This window comes from Kogia breviceps, chromosome 16, assembly GCF_026419965.1.
Source record: "Kogia breviceps isolate mKogBre1 chromosome 16, mKogBre1 haplotype 1, whole genome shotgun sequence".
NCBI classification, from domain to species: Eukaryota; Metazoa; Chordata; class Mammalia; order Artiodactyla; family Physeteridae; genus Kogia; species Kogia breviceps.
In genome coordinates, this window is record NC_081325.1 from 24,410,193 (window position 1) to 24,425,918 (window position 15,726).

The 15,726-nt window shown below is 38.1% G+C and overlaps 1 long non-coding RNA gene and 1 other non-coding gene across 4 annotated transcripts in view; one reads left to right on the top strand and one right to left on the bottom strand.

Moving 5' to 3' along the window:
- The window catches only part of LOC136792817 (uncharacterized), a 407,046-nt gene that overhangs the window by 560 nt on the left and 390,760 nt on the right, over nucleotides 1-15,726 (top strand). The gene's annotated exons all lie outside the window — the stretch shown is intronic.
- LOC131743587 (U6 spliceosomal RNA) lies at nucleotides 14,210-14,316 on the bottom strand. Its single transcript, XR_009331858.1, has one exon. It is a non-coding gene; the product is annotated as a U6 spliceosomal RNA (small nuclear RNA).

Genomic DNA, 15,726 nt, shown 5'->3' on the forward strand with positions numbered 1-15,726 from the left:
ATACCATGCTACTTTATTTTTCTGAAGAATGTGTTTTTCTTTCCCCCATGTGGTCTTGCTGTGTTAAATTTTTAAAGAAAATTACCTGAAATTTTCTTTGAAGTTGCATTTTGTGCTAAGAAATTTGAAACGAACCCTCAATGGACCACTGTAGACCTGTAGACCATATTATATTGGAGAATATACTGTCTCTAGTCTACTTAATAGGATTAGAACAAATTCTATGTGGATGATATTCTCAATTCTCATGTATTTTCAAGGGTAGTTTTTGCCTCCATTCAGAATACCTTTCTTCAGAAAGTATTTTTGCAAGGCAAAGCTTGTTAAATGAGTTTTCTCTATTTTGCCAAGTTTATATTTTGCAAAATTTAGTTCTCAATTTTCCCCTGGTCTGGTACAGGAAAGATAGGAGCTGTATTAAAAAAAAAAAAAAAAGAAAAATTCTTTCTACAGTGTGAGATATTCCAAAGTGCAGTTATAGAATTTCAAAATTAAATCTTGCACATCATTTGAGCTGTCACCATTTTTTTTAATTTTTGGAAACTTAAAAATATTTATTAATTCATTTATAATAACAAGAAACAACCTATTATGTGTCAGCATAAATCACGTTTTTAACAGAAAATATCTGTATTTTCCAAAACAAGAGAAAATATGTGAGAAGAGTGGCATTGTTTTACATTAAATTCTTTTTACATAAATTTACATCACATTTTTTTTTCATTCAAACAGAAAGTCACAAAAATTATAATCATCCTCATCAGTTCACTCAGTCCCATGTAATTAATTTTTTTTTCATCTTGATCTTTTGTTAGCACTTTTATGAATTCATCAGTTTTTCCATTAGAGTTCTGAAAATGCTTATTCATTCAGTTCAGCCGTATAGTCAGTTACCAGAAACCTGTACTTGTCAGAGTCGTTTCCATGAATTCCTTGAAGATGAAACCCTTTTATAGGAACATTTTGCAAAAGCATCAGAGTACACCCAGAACTGTCTGTAAATGACAAAAGACTTAAAAATGACCACGGTTAAATATTTGATTAAAGTTCATAATAATGCAATTGACAAGGAAATTTAGTTATTTCTGAGATATACAGTTTAAAGTAATAACTAGAATTATGACTTATAACATTATACCAGAACATATAAGATTTTTAGGAATTTCATGTAACGTCTGAAACATTTATATTAACATATTTCCATACAAATAACCCAAAGTTTAGTATTAGTTTTTTATTTGTTAATTTTTGAATTATATTTTATTTATTTTTTTATACAGCAGGTTCTTATTAGTCATCAGTTTTATACACATCAGTGTATACATGTCAATCCCAATTTCACAATTCATCACCGCCCCATCCCCACCCCCACGCGGCCTTCCCGGCTTGGTGTCCATACGTTTGTTCTCTACATCTGTGTCTCAACTTCTGCCCTGCAAACCAGTTCATCTGTACCATTTTTCTAGGTTCCACATACATGCTTTAATATACGATATTTGTTTTTCTCTTTCTGACTTACTTCACTCCGTATGACAGTTTCTAGACCCATCCAGGTCTCAACAAATGACTCAATTTCGTTCCTTTTTATGGCTGAGTAATATTCCATTGTATATATATACCACAACTTCTTTATCCATTCATCTGTCGATGGGCATTTAGGTTGCTTCCATGACCTGACTATTGTAAATAGTGCTGCAATGAACATTGAGGTGCATGTGTGTTTTTGAATTATGGTTTTCTCTGGGTATATGCCCAGTAGTGGGATTGCTGGATCATACAGTAATTCTATTTTTAGTTTTTTTTTTTTTTTTTTTTTTTGCGGTACGCAGGCCTCTCACTGTTGTGGCCTCTCCCATTGTGGAGCACAGGCTCCGGACGTGCAGGCTCAGCGGCCATGGATCATGGGCCTAGCCACTCCACGGCACATGGGATCTTCCCGGACTGGGGCACAAACCTGTGTCCCCTGCATCGGCAGGTGGAATTTCAACCATTGTGCCACCAGGGAAGCCCTATTTTTAGTTTTTTAAGGAACCTCCATACTGTTCTCCATAGTGGCTGTATCAATTTACATTCCCACCAACAGTGCAAGAGGGTTCCCTTTCCTCCACACCCTCTCCAGCATTTGTTGTTTGTAGATTTTCTGATAATGTCCATTCCAACTGGTGTGAGGTGATACCTCATTGTAGTTTTGATTTGCATTTCTCTAATAATTAGTGATGTTGGGCAGCTTTTCATGTGCTTCTTGCCCATCTGTATGTCTTCTTTGGAGAAATATCTATTTAGGTCTTCTGCCCATTTTGGGGTTGGGTTGTTTGTTTTTTTGATATTGAGCTGCATGAGCTGTTTATATATATTGGAGATTAATCCTTTGTCTGTTGATTGGTTTGCAAATATTTTCTCCCTATCTGTGGGTTGTTTTTTCCTGTTGTTTATGGTTTCCTTTGCTGTGAAAAAGTTTTTAAGTTTCATCAGATCCCATTTGTTTATTTTTGTTTTTATTTCCATTACTCTAGGAGGTGGATCAAAAAAGATCTTGCTGTGATTTATGTCAAAGAGTGTTCTTCCTATGTTTTCCTCTAAGGGTTTTCTTGCTTCTGTTGTCTTCCCTCTGGTGGATAAGGCTATCTAAGAGGCTTGTATAAGTTTCCTGATGGGAGGGACTGGTAGTGGGCAGAGCTCTGTAAAACTTTAATCTGCTTGACTGTTGATCTGTGGGGCTGGTTTCCCTCCCTGTTGATTGTTTGGCCTGAGGCAACCCAGCACTGGAGCCTACCTGGGCTCTTTTGTGGGGCTAATGACAGACTGTGGGAGGGCTTATGCCAAGGAGTACTTCCCAGAAGTATGCTGCCAGTGTCCTTGTCCCCATGGTGAGCCACAGCCCCCCCCCCCCCACCTCTGCAGGAGACCCTCCAACACTAGCAGGTAGGTCTGGTTCAGTCTCCTATGGGGTCACTGCTCCTTCCCGCTGGGTCCTGATGCGCATACTACTTTGTGTGTGCCCTCCGAGAGTGGAGTCTCTGTTTTCCCCAGTCCTGTTGAAGTCCTGCAATCAAATCCCACTAGGCTTGAAAGTCTGATTCTCTAGGAATTCCTCCTCCCGTTGCCAGACCCCCAGGTTGGGAAGCCTGATATGGGGCTCAGAACCTTCACTCCAGTGGGTGGACTTCTGTGTTATAAGTGTTCTCCAGTCTGTGAGTCATCCACCCAGCAGTTATGGGATTTGATTTTCCTGTGATTGCACCCCTCCTACCGTCTCACTGTGGCTTCTCCTTTGTCTTTGGATGTGGGGTATTTTTTTGCTGAGTTCCAGTGTCTTCCTGTGGATGATTGTCCAGGAGCTAGTTGTGATTCTGGTGTTCTCACAAGAGGGAGTAAGAGCACGTCCTTCTGTTCCACCATCTTGGTTCCTCTACTGAGCTGTCACCATTTAATTTGTTCACTTCCTTTCTTTATGGGGACAAATTTTAGTGTCTTGCTATTTTTAATACCTTGTTACCAATAATCCTGATTTTCTGAAAGTCTGGAAAACTGGAGCTCTTTATCTTTCATTCATTGAAAATGTAGATAAGAAATTTTCCAAAACTATTTTGGAAAAATATGGCCCAAATTTAGAAGGCTCATTTATAAAGAGTTCAATACCATTATAGGGCATTTAGATTCATTTACAAATTATTTCTTCAAAGGCTCAAATATCTCTAATCCTACTTATGGCAGCCAGCAAGGAGAAAAACACATACTCCTTTGTAGTCAAAATCAGGTTTTTTCACAAAAAATGTGTAGTTCAGTTATTCTAACTATGTATATGTTATAATATTTATAAATTTTTATAGCTACTGCTACTGTTTACAACTTGAGTGCAAAGGTAAATTATGTTGCACCACACCCAATGCCAAGCGCATTTCTACTCCATAAATTTCTTTAGAAAGAACATGGTTTTACCATGGCACTATGCTCCATCAAAATTTGTATTTATATTGTTATGCAAGGATAACTTTAGTTTGAACTTTTTAAACACTGAATTTACAGTAGCACTGATTCATTTAACTGAGTTTATAATGGCATCTCGCTCTAGGAATGTCAAAAGTTTTACTTTCAACAGGATGAAATTCCAAATACTTCGGTACCATGACATTTAAAAAAATGAATCATTATTGAAAAATAATCATTTTCCAATATACAATGTTTGATTACACTGATGTAAGAGTGGCATCATTTAATTGTTTGAAATGTTTTTCTGCGTTGGAGCCAGTGCATTAACAGCTACACTTTTTGTATGTGCACAAGAAAAATGGAATAAAGTTAATGTTACAAATTAATTAATATTTAAAATAAAATGAATTTAGAGGAACAGTTATTTGATCTAAATGCAAAGTCTTGCTTTGCTGCATGCTTTCCAAAACTGTATGTGTTTGGTCATTCTCTTCAGGCACAATCTTTGGAAGCTGATATTGATGCTTCAGCATATTTGTGTCTTTTGAATTTTGTGGAATCAGTGGTATTATATGGTCCCCATGGTAGGTGGTCAGTGTTGATAAACATTTTGAAATTTATAGGTTTGTCATCAACTTTCTCATGAATGGAGTATTTGTTGATTAAACAGTCCCTTTCATTTTTTGAGCCCATTAATGTCAAAATATTTGTTGCCAATTTAAAAAGTGTTACCAAATAAATACAGAATAGTTGTAGATTTATGTAGCATACCACAGTAGCAAGAGCAGTTATATTACTCTCTATTTTCTGTGGGACAGAGGACTACTCAGTCTTTATTTTCCATAAATATTTCACATACCCCTAGACTTGTTTTCCACTGACTACACGAATGGTGGCCTGCTGATAGCAGGCATCTCTCAAATTAAGACAGTGGTTTCCCCACAACTGGCTAGTATTCCAAGGGGCCAGCAGAGGCAGCAATACCAAATCTTTCACCATTTCCCAGGTGGGAAGGAGCTGTTCCTAGCTGCTAGTTTGCTAACACATTTTCTTTGTTAAGTGAACACACCCCATAAGCTGTCCTGAAAAGAGAGGTGTTGTGTTGCAGATTTAATTATCCAGAAGCAGCTGCTGAGAGGAAGTTTGGGGTTCAGGATGTTTATTTGGGAACAACACCCACGAAAGGAAGAAGAAAAAGCAAGACTGGGCAGAGGGAGCTGTCCAGCTTCAGTGCAGGCTTGACAAAGCCTTGGCCAACCTGGCTGGGGCTTCTGCAATGAGTGTGACCCATCACAGGTGTCCCATACAGGACCCAAGTGGTGGGATCTCTATATGCACACCTCACCTGGTCACCAAGTATGGGCTGTCCTGGAAGGGGCATGACATTTGGTGGGGCAACTCTCTGCAGCTGAGGCACACCCTGAAGAAGCTGACAGCTAGAGGCTGTCTTGATCACTGCACTGCCCACAGCTAGGCAGCACATCCTTCTTTGAAGATCCATCTGGGCAGCACTTTGTCCATCACGTGTTGTGGCTGAATAAGATTGGGAAAAGTGAAATAGGTTATCTCAGCATCCGTGGATTGAACTAGAGTGAGAACACACTCTCTGTGTCTCATATACTACTAGACAAGTCCATGGTAGGAAGTAAAAGCACCAAATGGTGATTGCTAGAGGCCGTGGCCTGCTGAGATGGAGATTGGGGTGCAGGAGTTTGTTAGAGAGTGCTCTTGGGACCATAGGCTTGGAAAAGGCAGGAGGATTGGGCAGAAGGAGAAGCTGGCTTATGAGGCAGCCTCAGCGTGGGCCAACCCCATAGGGAGCTCTGAAGTTGGGTGAGGGGGCTGGACATTTATACTTTCACATAAACCAGTCACTGGGCGTGGGTACCCTGGGAAAGGGGTGTGGCCTCATGGGGCTTTCTACCAGAAGCCCCTCCTGGCAGTTAGGGAATAGTCTTTCAGTTCTGATGGGCGCTCTGAGAGTCACATCACAGCATCGCACTGGAAGTCTTCTGAGCCCATCCTGGCTAACTTTAATGCAAATAATAATAATAGTGCTAATAATAATAATAATAATACTTTGTTTAAAAAATCCAGAACCGATGCTGAAAAAGATAAACCTGACACACGGATATAAACTAAGACTGTCTCTAAGGAAATTAAAAAAACAAGTCACCCTATGTCTAATGAAGTTAAAGGAATGATTTCTGGGAAGAAAGAACAGCTTAACATTTAACCGCCTTGAAGATAAGCTGCTGATCCAGAAATCTTTTGAGCTGACTTACTTGAATTTTCACTCAAGTGCAAAAGGATTTAAGTTGATTCTTTAATCCATTTTGTTTAGAGTGTAGTACGGCAGTGCTTGTTTATTTTGCAGTGTCTTCTTTCATTTTCAGCAGTCCCTATTTAATCGTTGTGTCTGCTTCTCCGTCCTGATCACTCAGCAGACCCCACTGCCATCCAGGGTCATCTGGCTATAGGTTCCAGCGTGCCCAGTGCCTGATGATTTGGCCCCCACTCTATGCATGGCCTTGCTGTCTCTTAGGCTTTGAGCAGAGGATTTTTCACAACAATCGTAAAACATCGAAACTCATCCCCACCAATCCTTACAAAGAGCCCAGGGAGCCCAGGCTGTTTCAAATGAGATGCTTCTGCCAAAAGAGCACAGGGAGAGCGACCCTGGCTACCAGAGGGAGGCTGGTGCATTTCATTTCATTATGAACTCAAACCAGGGTCTAGAGGAGGTTAAAATACCTTTATTTAGCTCTCAATCATTGTCATGCCTGGCACATGGTGCTCTAGAATTGTGAGCGAGGAAGACAGAGCAGAGGAGCTCTGGATGTGACACCAGGAGGCTGCCTTCAGTTCCTTTCAGCCCCTGATGTTCTGGTTCTCTGTGGATCAGGTCTTAACTCATCTTATTCCTATTGCCTAGAAAAGTGTTGGGTTCACAGTGCATGCTCAGAAGTGTGTGCTTTTGTTTTTTGGGTTCCCCCCAGATGTAACTTGTGTAAAGAAAGAATAAAATAGGTATGGAACAAAGTTAAGGAATTATAAAAGTTTTCCATCTCATGCTGCACGTGTCTCTACCCCCCACCACCCAAAGCACAATACCCTGCTTCTGACATTGCAATCCAGTGAAAAGTTCTTAAATCTCCCAACATCATATATCTACCCTAAGGAGATACTCTATTTGGACATGTTTCAACATATCCTCACCCTCGGGCCAAACTTTGTGTCCAGGAGAATAGAGTCCTGTGAGTAGTCAGACCTAAATATTGCTTTTTCACCATTCTCTCTTCTTATTATTGTACTAGATATATGTTAAACCTTTTCTTCTAGTCTTTGTTTCTTACTCCCTCCTGCAGATTGTATATTCCTATTTGTGCTGTATTTTGTGTAATTTCCTCAAATGTATTTGGAGTTAACTAATTTTGTCTTGAACTGGTTCTTCTATAACCTATTCAGTGAATTTAAAAATTTTAATGAATAATTTCTTGGTTATAAAATCATTTATTAAGATGTAGATGTGTCCCTAAAATTTTTTATTGTGCTAAAAAAACACATAACATGAAATCTACCATCTTAGCAAATTTTTAAGTGTACAGCACAGTACTTCTAGTTTTATGTGCAATGTTATATAGTAGATCTCTAGAACATTTTCATCTTTTATCAACTTTTTCATAGACTGAAACTCTATACCCATTGAACAATAACTCCTCATTTCTTTCCCTGCCCCCAGCCACGGGCAACCACCATTCTACTTTCTGCTTCCATGAGTTTGACTACTTTAGATACCACATATGATTGGAATCATGCAGTATTTGCCCTTCTTGTTGACTTGCTTATTGCACTTAGCATTATGTCCTCAAAGTTCATCCATGTTGTAGCACATGATGATAGGATTTCTTTCTTTTTAAAGGCCGAATAGTACTCCACTGCATGTATATACCATATTTTCTTCATTCTTTCATTTGTCCATGGACACTTAGGTTGTTTCCACCTCTTGGCTATTGTGAATAATGCTGCTGTGAACATGGGAGTGCAGATGCTTCTTTGAGATCCCGATTTCTTTCTTTTTTTTTTTTTTGATGAATATCCTGAAGTGGGATTGCTTGATCATATGATAGTTCTATTTTTAATTCTTTGAGGAACTTCCACTCTGTTTTCCATAGTGGCTGTACCAATTTACATTCCCTCCAACAGTGCACAACTTCCCAGTTTCTCCACATCCTCACCAGTGCTTGTTACTTTTTGTTGTTTGGTTTTTTGAGAATGGCCATCCAAACAGGTGTGAGGTGATATTGCATTGTTCTTTTGATTTGCATTTCCCTGATGATTAATGATGAGAATCTTTTCATGTACCTATTAGGTACATGTATGTCTTCTTTAGAGAAATGTCTATTCAAGTCCTTTGCCCATTAAACAAAAAGAATTTTCTTTTTTTGCTCTTGAGTTGTAGTTCTTATATATTTTGGATATTAACTCCTTATCAGATATATAGTTTACAAATATTTTCTCTCATTCTGTGGATTGATTTTTTCTCTGTTGATAGTTTCCTTTGCTGCACAAAAGCTTTTTAGTTATGTAGTCCCACTTGTCTGTTTTTCCTTTTGTTATCATGTCCAAGAAATCATTGCTGACCCCAATGTTATGAAGCTTTCCCTGTGTTTTATTCTAGGAGTTTTATAGTTCCATCTCTTGCATTTAAATATTTCATCTATTTTGAATTTATTTTTGTGTATGGTGTAGAATAAGGGTCCACTATCATTCTTTTGTCTGTGGATATCCAGTTTTCCAGGCATATTTGTTGAAGAGAATATCCTTTCCCCATTGCATAGTCTTGGCACCCTTATCAAAGATCATTTGACCATAAAAGTGTGGGTCTACTTATAAGCTCTTTTGTTCCATTGGTTTATATGTCTGTCTTTATGCCAGAGTCATAATGCTTTAATTACTGCAGCTTTGTAATATGTTTTTAAAAAATTTATTTATTTATTTTTAATTTTTTTTAACAGCAGGTTCATATTAGTTGTCCATTTTATACATATTAGTGTATGTATGTCAATCCCAATCTCCCAGTTCATCACACCACCACCCCACCTCCCCTGGCCACTTTCCCCCCTTGGTGTCCATACGTTTGTTCTCTACATCTGGGTCTCTATTTCTGCCCTGCAAACCAGTTCATCTGTACCGTTTTTCTAGGTTCCACATATATGTATTAATATACGATATTTGTTTTTCTCTTTCTGACTTTACTCTGTATGACAGTCTCTAGCTCCAGCCACGTCTCTACAAATGACCCACTTTCGTTCCTTTTTATGGCTGAGTAATATTCCAGTATATATATGTATGTACCACATCTTCTTTATCCATTCATCTGTCGATGGGCATTTAGGTTGCTTCCATGTCCTGGCTATTGTAAATAGTGCTGCAGTGAACATTGGGGTGCATGTGTCTTTTTGAATTATGGTTTTCTCTGGGTATATGCCCAGTAGTGGGATTGCTGGGTCATATGGTAATTCTATTTTTAGTTTTTTAAGGAACCTCCCTACTGTTCTCCAGAGTGGCTGTATCATTTTACATTCCCAACAACAGTGCAAGAGGGTTAACTTTTCTCCACACCCTCTCCAGCATTTGTTGTTTGTAGATTTTCTGATGATGCCCATTTTAAGTGGTGTGAGGTGATACCGCATTGTAGTTTTGATTTGCATTTCTCTAATAATTTGTGATGTTAAGCAGCTTTTCATGTGCTTCTTGGCCATCTGTATATCTTCTTTGGAGAATGTCTATTTAGGTCTTCTGCCCATTTTTGGATTGGGTTGTTTGTTTTTTTGATATTGAGCTGCATGAGCTGTTTATATATTTTGGAGATTAATCCTTTGTCCGCTGATTTGTTTGCAAATATTTTCTCCCATTCTGAGGGTTGTCTTTTTGTCTTGATTGTAGTTTCCTTTGCTTTGCAAAAGCTTTTAAGTTTCATTAGGTCCCATTTGTTTATTTTTCTTTTTATTTCCATGACTCTAGGAGGTGGATCCAAAAAGATCTTGCTGTGATTCACGTCAAAGAGTGTTCTTCCTATGTTTTCCTCTAAGAGTTTTATAGTGTCCAGTCTTACATTTAGGTCTCTAATCCATTTTGAGTTTATTTTTGTGTATGGTGTTAGGGAGTGTTCTAATTTCATTCTTTTACATGTTGCTGTCCAGTTTTCCAAGCATCACTTATTGAAGAGGCTGTCTTTGCTCCATTGTATATCCCTGTCTCCTTTGTCATACATTAGTTGACCGTAGGTGCATGGGTTTATCTCTGGGCTTTCTATCCTGTTCCATTGATCTATATTTCTGTTTTTGTACCAGTACCATACTGTCTTGATTATTGTAGCTTTGTAGTATAGTCCGAAGTCTGGGAGCCTGATTCCTCCAGCTCCGTTTTTTTCCCTCAAGACTGCTTTGGTTATTTGAGGTCTTTGTGTGTTTCCATACAAATTGTGAAATTTTTTGTTCTAGTTCTGTGAAAAATGCCAGTGGTAATTTGATAGGGATTGCATTGAATCTGTAGATTGCTTTGGGTAGTATAGTCATTCTCACAATGTTGATTCTTCCAATCCAAGAACATGATATATCTCTCCATCTGTTTGTATCATCTTTAATTTCTTTCGTCAGTGTCTTATAGTTTTCTGCATACAGGTCTTTTGTCTCCTTAGGTAGGTTTATTCCTAGGTATTTTATTCTTTTTGTTGCAGTGGTAATGGGAGTGTTTCCTTAATTTCTCTTTCGGATTTTTCATCATTAGTGTATGGGATGAAAGAGATTTCTGTGCATTAATTTTGTATCCTGCAACTTTACCAAATTCATTGATTAGCTCTAGTAGTTTTCTGGTGGCATCTTTAGGATTCTCTATGAATAGTGTCATGTCATCTGCAAACAGTGACAGTTTTACTTCTTCTTTTCCCATTTGTATTCCTTTTATTTCTTTTTCTTCTCTGATTGCCATGGCCAGGACTTCCAAAATTATGTTGAATAATGGTGGCGAGAGTGGACATCCTTGTCTTGTTCCTGATCTTAGAGGAAATGCTTTCAGTTTTTCACCATTGAGAATGATGTTTGCTGTGGGTTTGTCATATATGGTCTTTATTATGTAGAGGTAGGATCCCTCTATGCCCACTTTCTGGAGAGTTTTTATAATAAATCGGTTTTGAATTTTGTCAAAAGCTTTTTCTGCATCTATTGAGATGATCATTTGGTTTTTATTCTTCAATTTGTTAATACAGTGTATCACATTGATTGATTTGCATATATTAAAGAATCCTTGTATCCCTGGATAAATCCCACTTGAACATGGTGTATGATCCTTTTAATGTGTTGTTGGATTCTGTTTGCTAATATTTTGTTGAAGATTTTTGCATCTATATTCATCAGTGATATTGGTCTGTAATTTTCTTTTTTGGTAGTATCTTGGTCTGGTTTTGGTATCAGGATGATGGTGGCCTCATAGAATGAGTTTGGGAGTGTTCCTTCCTCTGCCATTTTCTGTAAGAGTTTGAGAAGGATGAGTGTTAACTCTTCTCTAAATGTTTGATAGAATTCACCTGTGAAGCCATCCGGTCCTGGACTTTTGTTTGTTGGAAGATTTTAAATCACATTTCAATTTCTTTACTTGTGATTGGTCTGTTCATATATTCTATTTCTTCCTGGTTCAGTCTTGGAAGGTTATAGCTTCCAAGTATTTGTCCATTTCTTCCACGTTGTCCATATTATTGTCATAGAGTTTCTTGTAGTAGCCTCTTAGGATGCTTTGTATTTCTGCACTGTCTGTTGTAACTTCTCCTTTTTCATTTCTAATTTTATTGATTTGAGTCCTCTCCCACTTTTTCTTGATGAGTCTGGCTAATGATTTATCAATTTTGTTTATCTTCTTAAAGAACCAGCTTTTAGTTTTATTGATCTTTACTATTATTTTCTTTGTTTCTATTTCATTTATTTGTGCTCTGATCTTTATGATTTATTTCTTTCTACTATCTTTGGGTTCTGTTTGTTCTTCTTTCTCTAGTTCTTTTAGGTGTAAGGTTAGATTGTTTATTTGAAATTTTTCTTGTATTGCTATAAACTTCCTTAGAACTGCTTTTTCTGCATCCCTTAGGTTTTAGATAATCGTATTGTCATTGTCAGTTATTTCTATGTATTTTTTGATTTCCTCTTTGATTTCCTCAGTGATCTCTTGGTTATTTAGTAACGTATTGTTTAGCCTCCACATGTTTGTATGTTTTACATATTTTTTTTCTGTAATTGATATCTAGTCTCATAGTGTTGTGGTCGGAAAAGATACTTGATATGATTTCAGTTTTCTTAAATTTCCCAAGGCTTGCTTTCTGACTGAAGATATGATCTATCCTGGAAAATGTTCCATGAGCACTTGAGAAGAAAGTGTAGTCTGCTGTTTTTGGATGAAATGTCCTATAAATATCAATTAAATCTCTCTGGTCTATTGTGTCATTTAAAGCTTGTGTTTCCTTGTTAATTGTCTGTTTGGATGAACTGTCCATTGGTGTGAGGTGTTAAAGTCCCCCACTGTTATTGTGTTACTGTCAATTTCTTCTTTTATAGCTGTTAGCAGTTGCCTTATGTATTGAGGTGCTCCTGTGTTGGGTGCATACATATTCATAATTGTTGTATCTTTTTCTTGTATTGATCCCTTGATCATTATGTAGGGTCTTTCCTTGCCTCTTTAACATTCTTTATTTTAAAGTCTATTTTATCTCATATGAGTATTGCTACTTCAGCTTTCTTTTGATTTCCATTTGCATGGAATATCTTTTTCCATCCCCCACCCCACTTTCAATCTGTATGTGTCCCTAGGTCTCAAGTGGGTCTCTTGTAGATAGCATATATATGGGTCTTGTTTTTGTATCCATTCAGCGAGCCTTTGTCTTTTGGTTGGAGAATTTAATCCATTCACATTTAAGGTAATTATAGATATGTATGTTCCTATTACCATTTTCTTAATTGTTTGAGGTTTGTTTTTGTAGGTCCTTTTCTTCTCTTGTGTTTCCCAGTTAGAGAAGTTCCTTTAGCATTTGTTGTAGAGCTGGTTTGGTGGTGCTGAATTCTTTTAGCTTTTGCTTGTCTGTAAAGCTTTTGATTTCTCCTTCGAATCTGAATGAGATCCTTGCTGGGTAGAGTAATCTTGGTTGTAGGTTCTTCCCTTTCATCACTTTAAATATAACGTGCCTCTCCCTTCTGACTTGTAGAGTTTCTGCTGAGAAATCAGCTGTTAACCTTATGGGAGTTCCCTTGTATGTTATTTGTCGTTTTTCCCTCGTTGCTTTCAATAATTTTTCTTTGTCTTTAATTTTTGTCAATTTGATTACTGTGTCTCTCCGCATGTTTCTCCTTGGGTTTATCCTGCCTGGGACTCTCTGCACTTCCTGGAGTTGGGTGCCTATTTCCTTTCCCATGTTAGGGAAGTTTTCAACTATAATCTCTTTAAATATTTTCTCGGGTCCTTTCTCTCTCTCTTCTCCTTCTGGCACCCCTGTAATGTGAATGTTGTTACATTTAATGGTGTCCCAGAAGTCTCTTAGGCTGTCTTCATTTCTTTTCATTCTTTTTTCTTTACTGTGTTCTGTGGTGGTGAATTCCACCATTCCATCTTCCAGGTCACTTATCCATTTTTTTTGCCTCAATTATTCTGCTATTGATTCTTTCACGTGTATTTTTCATTTCAGTTATTGTATTGTTCATTTCTGTTTGTTTGTTTTTTAATTCTTCTAGGTGTTTGTTCTTTAATTCTTCTATGTCTTTGTTAAACATTTCTTGCAGCTTTTCGATCTTTGCCTCCATTCTTTTCCCGACATCCTGGATCATCTTCACTATCATTATTCTGAATTCCTTTTCTGGAAGGTTGCTCATTTCCACTTCATTTAGTTGTTTTTCTGGGGTTTTATGTTGTTCCTTCATCTGGTACGTAGCCCTCTGCCTTTTCATCTTGTCTATCTTTCTGTGAATGTTGAGATTAGCCTCTGATTTAAGGAAGATCAGTCTGGCTGGTTGCTGTGAGGAAGATGAGAGAAGAGTAAGAGTTGAAGCAGGATGTCACGGAGGAAATGCAGAAGGTGGTGGGCTTTGGGTGGGTGGACCTGTTAGTGTTGGAGTGTCACCTGTGAAGGCAGGGGGGCCACTGTGGCTCACTGTGGAGTCAGGGACACTGGAGGTGGCGGCTCTGGCAAGTGCTCATTGTTGTGAGTCCTCTAGGATGCTGCCGTCTTTTCGCCAAGGCCTGGAAAAACATGGAACGCTTCACAAACTTGTGTGTCATCCTTGCACAGGGGCCATGCTAATCTTTTCTGTATCATTCCAATTTTAGTATATGTGCTGCCAAAGCGAACACTATAATATGTTCTGAAGTCAGGAAGTGTGAGACCTCCAGCTTTGTGCTTCTTAAGATTGTTACAAAATAAGTAATTTTTTTTAATGTTTAAAGCAGTAAGTGTTTGGTTTTGTTTTCAACTTGTCTCTTCTTTTTCCTAGTGCCAGCTCTTTGATTTTAGTTTCCATTCTTATTTTATAATCTCTTTCAGATTTTGTTATCTACTCTACAATGTGTGGTATTAAATCTATTAATGGTTGTGTCTGCTCTTCTCCTTCAAATGGTTTTATTTCTTGTGTGGTTCGTAATTTTTTATTGTGAATGCTTGTTAAACTGGGGTTGTTTTCCCTATGTAAATCAAGCACTCCCTGTGCCTCAATTTTGCATTCACTTTTGCTTGGGCTTCAGGGGTTCAGCAGTAGTAGAGAAATTTTTATAATATCCTCTTGGCTTGAGTTTATTACACTCCCTAGGCATTGTGACTTCTGATGCTGTTTCTCATGTGGGGTTTCAATTTCACAAAAGATTTTGTTTGTTTTCCATTTAAATTTCCAGAAGTTTGTAAGCTTCCTTTTCTCTTCCCTGAGCTGATGGGTAGAGCTCTTCTAGTCCTCTTTATCCAGACAGGGAAATTCTTTCAGGAACTTTGCTCTGTGCAGGATTCTTTTTGTACCTCACACTGCCCCTGGGCCATACCTCCTTTTCCTACCTTCAAGGTAGAACACACCCCTCCTATGCCCCCACTCCCACCCCCACCTGACTCTGTTCCCAGCCCTAGCATCCAGGGCTGATATCCATACCCATGCCACCTTGGTCTTCTCTCTCAACAGTTATTAGAATTACCACTCAGGGTTTGAGTTCTTTTTTCATCTTGGTTTCTTAAGGCTTTTCTCTTCCTTGCTCTCTTCTTCTTTCCTTCCTTCTTCTGAGTTGATTATGTATTCTCTACTATTGCTCTGTGCTTTTACACAGCATTTCTGTATGTTTTCAGTTGGATCAATAGTATCTGTGTGTGGAAGTGATGGTAATGGAAGGAAGCAACTGAATTCAGCTCATGTTGTCTGTGGATCTTGAGTGATCTTCTAAAAATAAAATATATCTTGTCATCCCCAGATTAAAGCCTGCTGATGACTTGCTATTGCACTTGGATAGATAAACTCCAGAGTCCTTAATTTGCTGATGACTTGCTATTGCACTTGGATAGATAAACTCCAAAGTCCTTAATTTGGCTTAAAGTGTCCCGTATGACTTGACTCCTATCTCCCTTTGCAACCAGAGGTTATGGTATTTCCCCCCTCATTCAAAGCAGCTTTCTTTCTTTCCTTAGAGTTGTTGCTTCTGCCTGGAATGGACATCTCCATCCAGATGTCCAGATGACAGAATTTTCTTTCACCTTCTTTAAGAGGCTTTCCCTGGGACTTCCCTGGTGGT